The following is a 10833-nucleotide window of genomic DNA, read 5'->3' as shown; positions in this document are numbered from 1 at the left end:
TATTGAAAATGATCGAAATCGAATGATAATCATAGCCACTTTTTCGATATCGAAATTTCGAATAATAGAAAAGATGCGATAATATAGTAAAGGCCAATAAAGTGATGATGTGGGATGACATCATGACGCAAAACTGAAATTTAGAAGCTATCATATTCAAATATAAAAGGGAGTTCCCCTACTTTTGCATACACACTTTGTGAAAATGAGCCCAATTCGGTTGGCGACTACGTCCAATTTAGAAAATTTGCCGTCTTTCAGTGAGTTTTACAGCTCCGGCTCACGCTCACTTCTCACGGGAATGCTCTGGATCATTGAGAGACTTGAAAAGCAGATGTCGTGAAATTTTCGCACACGTGAAATGTGATAGGCAGATGTCGCCGCTGTTTTTCATTTAACTCATACGGCGAAAGGCTAAGCAGCGACATCTATATTTGAAAAAGTAGGTTTATTAAAGGCCGCGTTGCCAACATAAAAAGAAGTAATTAACAAATTATCTGGCTCACAAATTGAACCAGACTTCTATCTGGATTTATCTGGCTCAAATCGTTGTTGTTGCATTTACATGCAAAATTATTTATCTGGCTCAGGATTTTGCCACCGGATGACGGCAATTGTGTTTTGTTAAAAAAGAATTCGAGAGTTTTACGGTACCTATGTAAATAAACTATATTCATATTTAAAATCAATAGTGTTTGGAGGAGCAAAGTTCGAGTTAAACAAATTTTAAAAAGGGGGTTTAGAATTGGCTGAAAGTTTTTCTTCTTTTTCTAGCTTACGAAAGACGTTTTTCAGAATTTTTTCAAATTTTTTCATCCAACTCAAATAAAGTTATGAATTTTTAAAAAACACCGTTTTTGTTTTAAAAATGCTATAACTTTTTCAAAAATTGACCGTTTGGGAACTTTTTTTTTTAAATTTGTTTTTAAATGTACTTTTCGGAAAAACTCAAAAAAAAGTTTAAAGTTTTTTTTCTGTAATTTTTCAGTTTTTCATTTTTCGAATTTCGCCATTTTTTTCTCATAAACAACTTCAATCAATTCTGCAATCATCCCCACTAATCCCGGGGTGGGTCGATTTTTTTTTATATTTTTTTTTTATTTAATTGAAAAAAAAAAAAATTTTCAAAAATTAATTTTTTTATCAGTTTTATTTATATAACAAAAAAATGTAAGAAAATGATTTTTAAGTATTCTTTTCTTTATATATTATGGTATTATTTTTAGAAAACTTACATGTTTACTGTGTCAGTCATTAATCCTGGTTATTTTAATCGTAGGTTACCATAATATATAAATAAAAGAATACTTAAAAATCATTTTCTTACATTTTTTTGTTATATAAATAAAATTGATAAAAACAATTTTTATTTTTGAAAATTTTTTTTACAATTAAATAAAAAAAAAAAAATATAAAAAAAATCAGCCCACTCCGGGATTAGTGGGGATGATTGCAGAATTGATTGAAGTTTTTTTTGAGAAAAAAAAAAATGGCGAAATTCGAAAAATCTAGAAAAACTGAAAAATTAAAAAAAAAACTTTAAAAATTTTTTTGTATTTTTTCCGAAAAGTACATTTAAAAACAAATTTAAAAAAAAAAAGATCCCAAACGGCCAATTTTTGAAAAAGTTATAGCATTTTGAAAACAAAAACGGTGTTTTTTTTAAAAATTCATAACTTTTTTTGAGTTGGATGAAAAAATTTGAAAAAATTCTGAAAAACGTCCTTCGTAAGCTAGAAAAAGAAGAAAAACTTTCAGCCAATTCTAAAGGGGTTGGGTTCAAAATTGGTCGAAATGGGATGGAATACCCCATATATATTATTAAATCAGTTGTCGGGATGGACTGTGATGCCAAGGAACGGAATTGATTATTAGTGCTGTCGGAATGGACGTGATTTCGAGCAGCTGATATACACACAATGAGTAGGGCTGCGATGCGTGGGAGGTTGGAAAGGACGTCATTCCAAGCCACCCGCCCAAAGTAACTGGAGCTGGTGATAAGAGTGGGATGTTGGAAAGGACGTGACTTCAAGCCACCCACCCAAATCATTTAATATTTATTTGTTTATTAATTAATCTACAGATTGAAAAATCTTATGCTTATCAATTTAAATACAAAAGAATTTGCAAAAAAAAAAAAAATAACGGATTTAGTTTAACATTTTAATTTTAAAACAGTTATGAGTTCAAGGCAGTGAGCATATATTTTTTTATACTGTAAAGTGTGTCACAAGTATCTATTTATTGCAGTGATTATTGAAATCTTAACACAGACAACGAAGAGGTTCGTACATTTGAAAATTCGATCTACATGTAATTAAATATAGCTGTTGGAAATATCGAGAGGGCCTAAAAGGGACATTAAATATAACCTCGCCAAGCAGAAATGCACTGTTTATCATCCCTCTTAATAGTTTTAACATGAATAAAACACCAAGCATCTCCCTACGGCTCTCTAGAGAAGGCAGCTGTAAAAGTTTTAACCGGCTGCAGTAGGGCGGTAGGTTCCTTGATGGATCCCAGGGCAAATGATTTAAAGCAAAAATCAAAAATTGCTTTCGGACAGATTCCAAATTTTCGCTGTGAATCTGATAACGCGGGTTCCAGATAATGGAAGCATATTCCAATAAAGGTCTTACTAACGATAAAAAAGGAGTTTTAGTGACATACAAAAGTCAAAGTCCCCCTAGCCTTATTCGCACACGATTCGATATATAATTGAAGTCCAATTTAGGGTCCATTATAATGCCAAGATCAGTAAAGTTTGTGAAATGTTTGTCAAATGGTGAAACTTGGCGAATGGATAAAGTTTATGAAGCAAAATAGGACCTTAGAACAATTTTTGGAAAATGCGCGTGACACCACCCAAAACTGCACAGAAGAGCGTTTCTTGGTATATAAAGTTCGCGCATACAAAGCTCGGTTTCGCCGGAGGTCCGACTTCCTTACTTGTTGTATCCCATTTTTGTTAAGAAAATTATCTTAATAACTAGCCTTTACCCGCGGCCCCGTCCGCAAGGAGAAAATGAAATATGTGGGCTATTCACGTTAGCCTGCTTATAAAGTTATCTGTTTAAAATTTTTTTTCTGTCTAATGCATTTTATTTTTGTAATTGAGTAAAAAAAAGAACTTTATGAGCTGATAACCTGATAGGATCCCAAAATGATAACGAAATTATCCAGAAAAAGCCACGAAATGACCCCGACGCTATCGCGGACGGATCCCGAAAACCATCCAGAAATGCCCCGAAAGGGTCTCCAAAAGTTCCCCGAATAGTCCCAAAAAAACCCGAAATGAGAGCGACACGATTCTAGACGTATCCAGAGAACCACAGAGAAATGATCCCTGAAGGTTTTCCAAAATGATCCCGAAAAGGTTCCGAAATGACCCTGACGGGCTCCCGGACGGATCTCAAAAACCATCCAGAAAATATCCAGGAAGGTTCCCTAAATTATCCCGACTAACTCCAGAAAAAGTTCCGAAATGGCTCCGAGGGGATCCACGATGGATCGCGAAAACCATACAGAAATGATTCCGGAAGGATTCCAAAATGATCCCGAAATAGTCCGGAATTGACCCAGATGGGATCCCGCACAGATCCAGAAATGATCCCGGAAGGGTGCAAAAACTATCCCGGAAAAGTAACAAAAAATCCCGAAATGGCTCCTACGGCATCCCGGACGGATCCAGAAATGATCTCGGAAGGGTCCCCAAATGATCCCAAAATGGTCCCGAAATGACCCTGATGGATCCGGCAAACCATCAAGAAATTATGCCGAAAGGGTCCCAAAATGATCCCGAAATAATACAGAAAAAGTCACGAAACGACCCCCAGAGGATCCCCAAATGATCCCGTATTAGCCCCGAAAAGGTCCCGAAATAACCCCGACGGGATCCCGGACAAATCCCGAAAACCATCCAGAAATGATGCCGGAAGGAATCCCAAATGATTCCGTAAAAGTCCCGCATTGATTCCGACGGGATGCCGAACGGATACCGAAAATCATCCAGAAGTGATGCCGGAAAGGTCCTCAAATGATCACCTAATAGTCCCGAAATGACCCTTAAGGGGTCATGGACGGATCCCATAAACCATCCAGAAATGATCCCGATATAGTCCCGAAGAAGTCCCGAAATGACCCTGACGGGATCTCGAACGCACCCCTAAATGACCCTGACGGGATCCCGGACAGATCCCGAAATCCATCCAGAAATGATCTTGGGAGGGTCCCAAAATTATCCCGAAATAGTCTGGGAAAAGTTCAGAAATTACCCTGACGGGTCCCGGACGAATCTTGAAATCCATCTCTAAACGATCCCGAAAAAGTCCCGAAATGACCCTGACTGGACCCCGAAAGGATCCCGAAAACGATCCAGAAATTATGCCGGAAATGTCCTCAAATGATCACCTAATAGTTCCGAAAAGACCCTGACGGGTTCCCGAACGGATCCCGACAAATATCTAGAAATGATGCCGAAAGGGCCCGCAAATGATCCCGTATTAGTCGAGAAAAAGTCCCGAAATGAACCCGACGGGATGCCGGACGAATCCCAAGAACCATCCAGAAATGATGCCGGAAGGGACACCAAATGATCCCGAAAAAGGCCCGCAATAATTCCGAGGGGATCCTGATCGGATACCGAAAACCATCCAGAAGTGATGCCGGAAAGGTCCTCAAATGATCACCTAATACCAAAATGACCCTGACGGCATCCCGGACTGATCCCAAAATCCATCCAGAAATGATCTTGGGAAGGTCCAAAAATTATCCCGAAATAGTCTCGGAAAAGTTCAGAAATTACCCTGACGGGTCCCGGACGAATCTTGAAATCCATCTCTAAACGATCCCGAAAAAGTCCCGAAATGACCCTGACTGGACCCCGAAAGGATCCCGAAAACGATCCAGAAATGATGCCGGAAATGTCCTCAAATGATCACCTAATAGTTCCGAAAAGACCCTGACGGGATCCCGAACGGATCCCGACAAATATCTAGAAATGATGCCGAAAGGGCCCGCAAATGATCCCGTATTAGTCGAGAAAAAGTCCCGAAATGAACCCGACGGGATGCCGGACGAATCCCAAGAACCATCCAGAAATGATGCCGGAAGGGACACCAAATGATCCCGAAAAAGTCCCGCAATAATTCCGACGGGATCCTGAGCGGATACCGAAAACCATCCAGAAGTGATGCCGAAAAGGTCCTCAAATGATCACCTAATAGTCCCAAAATGACCCTGACGGCATCCCGGACAGATCCCGAAATCCATCCAGAAATGATCTTGGGAGGGTCCCAAAATTATCCCGAAATAGTCTGGGATAAGTCCAGAAATTCCCCTGACGGATCCCGGACGAATCCTGAAAACCAATCTTAAATGATGCCGAAAAAGTCCCGAAATGACCCTGGTGGGACCCGGAAAGGTTCCCGAAAACTAACCAGAAATGATGCCGGAAAGGTCCTCAAATGATCTCCCAATAGTTCCGAAAAGACCCTGACGGGATCCCGAACGGATCCCGACAACTATCCAGAAATGATACCGAAAGGGCCCGCAAATGATCCCGTATTAGTCGAGAAAAAGTCCCGAAATGACCCCGACGGGATGCCGGACGAATCCCAAAAACCATCCAGAAATGATGTCGGAAGGGACCCCAATGATCCCGAAAAAGTCCCGCAATTATTCCGACGGGAATCTGAACGGATACCGAAAACCATCCAGAAGTGATGCCGGAACGGTCCTCAAATGCTCACCTAATAGTCCCAAAATGACCCTGAGGGCATCCCGGACAAATCCCGAAATCCATCCAGAAATGATCTTGGGAAGGTCCCAAAATGATCCCCTAATAGTTCCGAAATCCTGAAAGCCATCCTTAAATGATCCCGAAAAAGCCCCGAAATGACCCTGACGGGATCCCGAAAGGATTCCAAAAACTATCCAGAAATGATGCCGGAAAGGTCCTCAAATGATCCCCTAATAGTTCCGAAATGACCGTGACGGGATGCCGAACGGATCCCGACAACTATCCAGAAATTATGCCGAAAGGGTCCGCAAATGATCCCGTATTAGTCGAGAAAAAGTCCCGAAATGACCCCCACGGGATCCCGGACGAATCCCAAAAACCATCCAGAAATGATGCCGGTAGGTATCCCAAATGATCCCGAAATAATCCCGAAATGACCTCGTCGGCATCCCGGACGGATACCAAAAATTATCCAGAGATGATGCCGGAAAGGTCCACAAATGATCCCCTAATAGTCCCGAAATTACCCTGATGGGATCCCAGACGGATCCCGAAAACCATCCAGAAATGATGCCGGAAGAGCCCCCAAATGATCCCGAAGAAGTCCCCAAATGACCCCGACGATATCCCGGACGGATCCGGAAAACCATCCAGAAATGATGCCGGAAGAGCCCCCAAATGATCCCGAAAAAGTCCCCAAATAACCCAGAAATGATGCCGGAAGGGTCCCCAAATGATCGCGAAATAGTCCCGAAATGATTCCGGAATAGTCCCAAAAATGTTCCAAAATAACCCCGACGGGATCCCGGACGGATCCCGTAAACTATACAGAAATGATCCCGGAAGGGTCCCAAAGTGATCCCGAAATAGTCCCGAAAAAGTCCCGAAATTACCCCGGCGTAATCCCGGACCGATCCCGAAAACCATCCAAAAATGATCCCGGAAGGGGCTCGATATGACCCTTACGGGATTACAAATAAGGTGAAGCTAATTATAAAACCATGTTAATAAGGCAGCAGGCGCATTGGAGCGAATAAAAAGTTAGATAGAAACATACAGGTAAAGCTAATAAAAGCGTGCTAATAAAAACAATTGATGGAGGGCGGATGGCGGGAGTAGAGGAGAGGACCACTGATCGTTCCTCCAAAATTGTCTAGATCTCGTTCTGTATGTACCAGATACCAAAAACTATTGATTTAGGAGAAAATTTAGATTGAGTTATAACAATTTATGGATTTTACACCAGAGGGGGAGATAAAGGGGGGCGGGCGGAGGGTGTCACTGCTTACTTTGTAAGCCCTCGACTTATTTGACCCCTTGAGTCTGTGATATTGGTGAAGGCCAGTATACGTAAAGTTATAATGTGTAAAAATTATGAAAAATAATTTCTCGAAGGGGTCGTGGGACCCCCACCCCTCTTTCCATGTTCGAAAAAAATTTCGCTAGTAGACTACTGTCTGTGTCCCAAATTTCATCAAAATCCGTGTAGCCATTTTGGCGTGATTCAGTCGCAAAGACGAAAAAATATAATAATTAAATTATAACTGTTCCTAAGGGGCGGGGACCACGCCCCTTTTGAAAAATATATAGCTAGTAGATCCTTCTAGACTATTGGCTATATGTGTGCAAAATTTCATCCAAATCGGTTCAGCCGTTCTTGCGTTATTGAGTCACAAAGACAAACGTCTGGACAAACATCCAAACATCCAAACATCCAAACATCTTAACATCCAAACTTTGCCATTTATAATATATATTAGATTAGATATTAGATTACATCTCACATAATCATCGCTATAGGGGCGCCTAGGCAGCTCGAATCTTCGTCCACGTGCCACTGCCAACTCCGCGAAAGCCTCCCTTGTCAGTATTCTTTCGAACACTCCGAGCGCTATCCCACCTTCTGCCGACAGCTTCCCTGATTCCAATACAAATACTAGGATAAATATAATAAGGACCTTTAAGAGTGAACTTCACTTTTCTATAACCTAAATGGTCTGAAATAGCTTTTGTGGGCAAAAGTTATTCTTCGCTTGTTTTAAAAGCTGATATTCTTTTGTTGTTGATGGTGGTTCCCTAGACGAAGTCCTTCACAATTTTGAATTTAGAGGAGTCGCCGTCTCTTGTTATTCCTAAAGCATCGGAAAGGTCCTTCCAATACTTACAGAGTCAATGAAACCAAATTCAGATATTTTAGCATACGGCAATTCCTCCACCGTCAAAATCTGTTTTGAGGTCTATAAACACGCTGGTGAGCTTTCTCGAGGATTTGGCATAGAATATTTGGAATTTCTAGTTCCGATAATCTATCCAAAAGTGTCTTTCGAAAAACCTTAGACGTCTTCCAGTCGCTCCTTCTCTCTGCCAGCCGGCGCCAATTGGTCACACGAAGGGAGTTTAAATCGTTTTCCACCTGATCCATCCAACGGAGTGGGGGCGGCCCTCTACCTCTGCTTCCATAGGCGGGTTCCGATAGAAACACTTTCTTGACCGGAGCGTCATCTTTCATTCGCATAACATGACCTAGCCAGCGTAGCCGCTGTGTTTTAATTCGCTGGACTATGTTGATGTCTGCGTATAGCTCGTACAGCTTATCGTGTTCTAGCTAGAGCGGGCTTTAACACAGAAAATGCTCACCAATCTCTTTGGTAGTCCCATCTTTCCAACTTTTGCTGTGGCGTTTGTGCTGGCGGCTACCGTGGTGTGATGATAACGTGCTCCGCCTACCACACCGAATGCTCTGGGTTCACACCCCGGGCAAAGCAAAATCCAAATTTTAGAAATAAGATTTTTCAATCAAAAGAAAATTTAAATTAATCGGGGTCGCCCCACGGCAGTGTTTGGCAAGCACTCCGAGTGTATTTCTGCCATGAAAAGCTCTCAGTGAAAACTCATCTGCCTCGCAGATGCCGTTCGGAGTCGGCATAAAACAAGTAGGTCCCGTCCCGCCAATTTGTGGGAAAAATTAAAAAAAAGCAGCACGACGCTAATTAGAAGAGAAGCTCAGCCTAAAATCTCTTCGGGGGTTATCGCGCCTTACATTTGTTTATATTTTTTTTTGTGCTGAACAACGCTGTAAGTTTATGGATATCTGCCCCAGATCTACTCAGTTGACTCCTCGTCCTTCTTTAAGTGTAGCCTGGTCATATATATCTTAATATTACACAGTTTGTGGTGCCCTCCTTCTTTTATCGAGCTGTGTTCACATACAAGTTTCAAATTTCTGCCTTGGTTGCGTCTTCAACACTGGCCATTGCCTCCTTCCTCAGTTAGCTCCTACGTGAAAGTTCATAAGCCATATATTTCTTCAATTTGCTTATGACCTGGAACTCAGGAAGCTGATGTTTCTACTGTATCGATTAATGCAGCTAAAATTTGCTTGCATGTCCATACCAGCTTTGAGCTAGTGAATGGTGCAGCTGGGTGGCAGAAAAGATATGTTTCGAACATCGAGTGATTTGCAGGCTTTCTAAGTAGCATTGAAGTTGATGAACACCTTACCAAAGTTTGGTCGCCGTGGTTGAACAGTTCTTCAGGTAGAAACTGTTAGCACGACGTGAGTGCGACCTCCAAGTAGACGTGTCTTATATCTCTTCGGATCACGTCTCGATCTAGATCTCGATGAAATACTCGCTCCACGCGATAAACCACAATAATTGGCTACGGAGTGTTCTTCCTACCAACACCGTTACTCCGACTTGGGCTTCACTCCTCATGACCACGATTGTAAACTTCGATAGACCCTATAATCTTCAATGTTATGATGTGATGTTAGACTTTGCATTCACGGGAACATCAACCGGCCAGACATCGATACCTTAGTGTAGAAAGTCTTCGGATGCTACATGCAATCAAAACTTTGTCTGTGTTGACAAAAAAAAAAAAAAAAAAATAACAATGAGTTGGCAGGAGCTTCTAAGTAGCACAGCGTACAACCCAGGAACCGTTTTTGGATTTTAGCCGCATCTTAAGATAGTTGTGGCTTGCTGCGTATGTACTCAAACGCCTTAACCCGATGAGGTATTTATCCTTATCTTTGGTATTTATCTTCCACTGCCATTAGTTTTAAATATGTGAGGAAAGATAAAGTTCTCGAAGCATATGCATAGACTTTATTATATGGTCTTGACTGATTTTAACTCTTCTTTTGCGACGAATGGGTCTTAGAACTCGCTTTACTTTTGGTAATATATTAATCTTAGGTATACCTAATTTTGTCTTCTATTCATATAATTTGTATATTCATACATACAAAAAAGGTATATGCATCTATATTTGTACATATGACCAGCATATATTGAAATTTAACAACTTCGAATTCAATTTAAAATGCAACAATCGACGAGTGTCGAAATCGTGTTTCACCTGCTAACTTACAACCGGCGACAAACATGTAACGAAACAAAAAAACATCAACATTGCAATAACAACAAATACAAAAACAACAATAACATACATAAAACATTCTTAACAATCGGTGTATCTGTATTGTTGTTGCTGGTTTGTATTGCGTGCGTGCAATTGGTATTAATTGAATTGCATGTGTTAGCATCAACGTTGCACATGAACACTTTGCAAACGTCACGTACACATTCATATGTACATACATACATACACACATATAAACAAACATCTGCAGTGGTATAAACGGCGTACAGTTGAGTGACGCTCACAAACGATGTTATGGCTGCTTTAGAACTGTATTGAAACGGTGCACAGTGGACTAGTTTGTGTGCATTCTGTCATGAAGCTGCACGGGTTCGGCATAGTTCACATCGTTTATTATTTCTATCAATTTGAGATTAGATTAAGAAAACTTTTAAGAGCAGAGAAGTTCTCACTACTATGTTCAGAAGAGCTCTTTTGAAAGCATTGCCAAAGGAAGGTAATAATCCAGTACTACGACAGCTTTGAATTAGCCCGATTTCCTGCGTGGTGTTATTGCATACACAAACTTGTGTGTTGTTGCGTTTGTTTGTTGTGTGTAGGAGTATGCTAGCATTTACATAAGCAAGCATCAAGTGCATGACAAAAGAGCTTTTGTGCATTTGGATGAAATTTTAGATGTTTTGTTTGTGATTATAAGTACACAC

The sequence above is a fragment of the Eurosta solidaginis genome, chromosome 1 (genome assembly GCF_040869045.1).
Source record: "Eurosta solidaginis isolate ZX-2024a chromosome 1, ASM4086904v1, whole genome shotgun sequence".
In the NCBI taxonomy this organism is placed as follows: Eukaryota; Metazoa; Arthropoda; class Insecta; order Diptera; family Tephritidae; genus Eurosta; species Eurosta solidaginis.
The sequence above is the reverse complement of the archived record's forward strand: the minus strand, read 5'-3'. Positions refer to the sequence as shown.